The following is a 5,937-nucleotide window of genomic DNA, read 5'->3' as shown; positions in this document are numbered from 1 at the left end:
GCAACTGTGAGGTTCTAAACATAAAACAATGGCCAACTTTTTGGTATCAATTAAAAATCAAGTCACACCCAAAGTAAAATGGAAATTTAAAATAAAATTTAGGTGAGGAGATTTTGGACAAACACTTTATTGCTGGGTAACTTCAAAAGGCACATTAATAAAAGAGACCAAAAAATGTCTGTACAACTTTTACGGTAAACAACTCTTTTGATCTCAGTGGTTAGATCTTCAGCTGAAGCCCTGAATATTTAAACAAGCCTCCTTAGCATCTTATCTCCCTTTATCTCATAATCTTATAGGATGCATTCTTCTTAGGATTCTGCTTTATTTGTGTGGCATCCTTGGCAAAGCTATTTCCATCAATACTACTGCATGCCCCATCACATACAATGGTAGAGAATTTTCCAAGATGCCTAGAGAAATCAAAATACTTGCGCCAGCAGGATTAATCTAATGAGTAAACTGTTCAGATTTTAAATTTAAGATGAAATACTCAGGAAAAAAAGCATTCTAGAAAGCAATTTGACACTAATTGGTAGCTACAACATGACAACGCCCATTGGAAACATAGATGCGTGCAAGGCGTGATTTGGGAGGCAATGTCTGGGAGCTGGAGAAAACTACTGATATTCCAGGTTACTCCTACCACTTTGTAGAACTGCCAGGCTCTTGTATGTCCTCTCTTTCTCTAGGTACTAATGTTTTATTCTGTGCTGGGCTCTGAAAAGGGAGCAATAGCCCTCTCCTAGGGTTCTCAATGCCCAAACAGTTAAGTTAAACACTTAAGAAGAGTTGCAGGCTTTCATCCAACTTGAATAATTAAGGAGTCCACTGCTGCCACTGTGGGCTGTGGTGGGCATCAGAATCACGTGTGGAACTTTCCAAAATTGCAAAGGCTGGCCCCACCCCAGACACAGAGCAGTACAATCACCATAGCTTTGCTTTCATTCCAATACTCAAATACACTTAAAAAACCCCGGCTTTGAGTCTGTGTGGAAATCCAAATACATTTAAAATAACATAGGGTGGGCCTCAAGAGAAAACAAAAAATTAATCTGTAAATTGCAAACAAAGATAAATATCTCAGGTCCAGAATCTACTGGCATAAATCACATGGGCCTCTGCTTTGTGTGAATCAGAATTCCAGAAGTGTGTTAAAAATGAAAATTCTCACTTCAGTCAGCAAAAATTCTGATCCAAGAATCTGTATTTGAATAACTACACATACACACATACACACACACACACACACACACACACACACACACACTGACCTGGAAGCAGATGAGCCTGGAACCTTCCTTTGAAACATGCTAAATTAGAACCAACTACATCCTCCTTCCCACTCCCCCCTCCCCTGCCCTGAGCATCCAGGTCCCAGCTCTGTGCTCACCCATCCCCAGGAGTGGGACCACCAGCACCTCTGAGCAGCTATCACCAACACAGGGGAGAGGTTCTAGAGCAGGAGAAATATAAGCAAAACTCACACCACATCCTCCCTCCAACAGCTGTGGTCACTGTCCCAAAAGCACCAAGGATAACTTAAAAAGCATGAGCAACAACACCACACCTGCATTGTTAGCTCACTAAACTCCAAGAACATACTTTCAAATATAACCCCTAATTCACAGCTTGGAGACCTGGAACAGAGAAAGTCACATTATATCTCAATTACAAAGCTGGGCAGGAGAAAAAGAAACCTCAGAAATTCAGTTTTCCAGTATGGTGCAAGAAATATTATTGTGTCTTACTAAATGAAGCTGAACACAAAATTAGCTAAAATCAGAGAATCTGGGAAAATGTAGATGTCCATCTGACTTACTACTAATAAATTCATATGTACCCAAATAAAAAATCCAGGAGGAAATCTTTGTTCTATCCTAAGAGAATCTATTCTACTTAATATAACCCAATAATGCCATGCTCAAATTCATTTTTCTCCTCAGTAAACTGTCTTCTAACACAAGCTTCTCCTATCTTCAAAGTATTGCACTAACACAGAAAGACATGCGATTTTTAGTCAATGACCCAACCTTTCGCTGCTTGTCTGAATTAGCAGCACTGGGAGAAAATAAACCCATCACAGAGTGATCCTGACATGAGAGAACCAAATAGTAAACAGAACCCTTAACACAATTTTTGTATGTAGTCATGGTCCTTTAAAAAAAAAAAAAAACTATTTTTATTAAAAATGTGATTGGAAAGAAAGTGCAATTAGCTTTGCATAGACACTGCCGAGATGTTCCGGAACACACCAGACATATGTAAATATTTCGTGATATCAGTTCCATTTGAGTAGACCTGTCAAGATATTTACAAGGCTTGACAGTACTTCTGTCTTTAATTAAATTTTTGCCCAGATACTTTAATGTATTTAAATAGATTATTAGCTGTCAGGATCTAATATAAATTTTGTTTACGATTTAGTTATTTTAAGTACTCGGATTGAAGAAACTAATTTAACCCCACAATTGAGCAGCTTTAAGCATCAAGATGAGACCACTAAAAAGCTCCCACTGCCCTTTGTACTTCTCTCAATAATCTTAAATTACTACAACTTAATTGCAAATATCAAGGCACTAAACTGAGCCCCCCTTCAAACAAAATAGCTTGGGGAAGATCATAAGGAAAACCCCATTTACACTTGCTCAGGTCCATGTTCTTTCTTTTAGGAAGCTCATTCTCTCAGTGGCTGGCTAGGTAGGAAATGTTTTTCTCACTTTAAATCCCATAAAATAACTATCAAACAAACACCTGTTGTGAATAAGGCAGGGCATATATTAAAACCTGGCATCAGGGGATTTCAGATAGAAGAACAAGTCTTGCAGAGATATCCACGAGCTAATTTGGTCAATAGATTTTTAGGACTGGATAAATCAGTACAAGGAAAAAGATACAACTTCTGGCACAACCTTCTCGTGAATGAGAGCTGACTTCTAAATAAGGTCCGAAAAATGCCTTTGCACAAACTGACTGTAATTAATAAGAACAATTTATTAAAGAAACAAAGAACACTGTTTAATTGTCTTTCTCTCGAGTGCCATGCACTTTACCCCACTGTACTTCCTCTTTCCAGAATACCAGCCTTGTAACTGTAATTGCAAAAACATTATCTATGGGATGCAAAACCAAAGCACTTCTGGAAATCAAATGCTCCTTGCAACGTTTATTTTTAGGCTGGCAACACAAGCCAAATCTGCTTAATTACCATTAACCACAATGTCACATGCACATTGCAATAAACTATGCATGTGTATGTATATGTGTGTTGGGGGGAGAAGGATTGTCATGCATAAGATACCCCATGTTGGCAGGTTTGCCCTTTTCAAGAATTTGTTCCATTTCATGACCTCAGTTTTTGGCACCTCTAACCTAAGCCACTCAAGTATCTTGGAAGATAAATATTTTTAAGAATCAGTTTAAGATAGCTCCTGGGAGAGAGAGCACATATATGACAAAGTGCCCCGCAGACCAATGGAACAAGTCACATCATTTAGAAAATACACAGGCCCAATTGCAAACTTACTTGGCTTGCTGGCTTGATTCAGGAATTCAGTGTTTGATCACCTGGTGGGACTTATTACCATCAACTAAAAGGGGAAAAAAAATCCCTACAAATAGTAAAAGTATATGTTGGTTCATACACAAAGTTCACCTGTCTATTCCGCAGAAGCCCCTCTTACGGTTATTTTCTTTAGGAAACAAAACCCTACTTGCTTGAGGTCTTTTTATACTATAGGTCCAAAAAAGATACTCAAAAAAAAAAAAAAAAGGACAATACTGTTGGCTTAGGAAAAATGGCATTTACTATGACTGAATTCTATAAAAGGAGTATGACATCTAGCAGGACAAGAAAGGAAAAGAAAAAAGTCCTTAACAAAAAGATTTTTTTTGAAAAATAAAAATACCACCTGTGCAAATCTAGCCATGCTCTAGAAACCCTTTCTCAGCCAGAGAGAAACAGCTCATGACCAGTGCCTTGAAGTTGCAATTAAATTGCAGTAATTTAAGATTATCGAGAGAGCAAAGGGCAGAGGGAGCTCTTTGGAGGGCTTCCCTTCCCACTTAATGCTCTTCAGTCAGGGGTTAAATGAGTTTCTTTAATGTAAGTAGCTTAAAGTAACTGAATCATAAACAAAATTTAGACTATTTTCTGACAGTCTGCAATCTATTTAAATTTTATTAATGTGAGCCTACAATTATTTTTAAAAGACAGAACTCTTGCAATCCCCTGTAAATATTCTTGGCAGACCCACTGAAATGTAATCAGCACTGTAACACCTACATGAACGAAAACACACACTTTTTTTGTGACAAGGGATCTTACAAGATACGATTGCAAAATTCAGTTTGAGTCTTAAGTAAAACATGAAAACCAAATAAACAGCACAATAAGATTGGCTGCAAAGGGGAAGCTGGGTTCAAAAGAAGTTGTCACATCTGCTATATTCTTCCTTCTCTTTCTTATTTTGGCACTGGACATGATGTGGTATAAATATATTTGTTTAGGAAATATCACAATCCTTCTGTTAATTTAAACAATTGCTTAAAACAGACATACCTTTCAATAGAGCTTAAAAACGCAGCTATACAAGACTGAGGGTAAGATCTTAAGAAGAGCAAGGAAAAACTTGATAACTGCAAACAGTGCCTAGGCTCAACATTAACCCTCTTGTTATTGTTGGTACAAATGATTTAACAAGAAAATATTTACAGCTTTCGAAAAAACATTACATATTGCAGAAAATTGCCTAATAGCATCCATGTGTATGTTTAACTTGTATTGTTTAATTACACAATAAAAAAGTATATCCAATAAAAGCTGCAGACTTTGAAACATGTTGGGCACCATGGTTATGAAACTCTGACTTATAAAAAAAAAACAAAGTGCTTACTGTGTGATCCACATTTGTTAATTAAAAATTCAATCCTTAAATGACAATTATTTTTATTCATCTGTGTGTGTGTGTGCGTGCGCGTATATATATATATATATATATATATATATGTTTGTCCTACTTTCTACTTAAATAAAAGTGACATTTAATTTGGGAATAGTTTATAGCCAAAAAACCTAAGTGTTACACAGTTTATACTCCAGGATTTAAATATAAACACAAAATCGTATAGCCATCTCCAGCAATATAACCCTTTTAATTTGAGACAGTTAGTTCTAAATAGTTGTTTCTTTCATTATACTTTGATAAACCTGTGAAAACAAAATGCTAAAGTAATTACTGTTACTACTCCCTTTAAAAATGAAAAGCAGTTAAATTTTCCTAGACAACAAGTAAGGACAAGTTACAGAGAGCTTGAATAAATGTAGCAACATGGTCATGTTGAATGTCAATCTAAAAAAAGAGGTTATGTCTAATCTAGAGAATGCTCCCTCTCGCCTTTTTAAATTCCAAGAGTGGGCTGACACAAAACTTCATCACCAGGGATTTTTTTTTTTTTTTTTGAGCTTCACATCAGATTTAAACCCTCATATACAAAACCTTGGCTTCCCTGACAAGGCAGATCTTCTAAACTTGATGTGAGAAAACGTTATCTAACTCCAGTGTAGGAGTCTAATGTTGGTAAAAAGAATTCCATGTACAGTTCTTGGGTAGCAAGACAGCCTCTGGAAGGCTTAATATTCTTTTAATACCTTTTTGGGTGAATTCTCCTCACAAGGAAGAATGCATTAAAAATAATAACTTGTTTAGCAACTCAGCATCATAGAGAGGAGCTGAATTATTTCCTTCCAAGTAAGCCTCCGCTTGTACAACAAAGATCAGCATTTGCAGTGGTCCATTTCTGCATTAGTGAATATATAGCTTTGCTGCTTGATCGAATAGTCCAGGGTTCTCCATGTAGCGCTCCTGACAACACCCCAGCAGCAGTTCTGTTTGATCTCTCCTGCTTCCTTAATTTGGGTTGTCAAGGTTCAGCAGT

Source organism: Talpa europaea, assembly GCF_964194135.1.
Source record: "Talpa europaea genome assembly, chromosome: 11".
Taxonomy (NCBI): domain Eukaryota; kingdom Metazoa; phylum Chordata; class Mammalia; order Eulipotyphla; family Talpidae; genus Talpa; species Talpa europaea.
Note: the sequence above shows the minus strand (reverse complement) of the source record.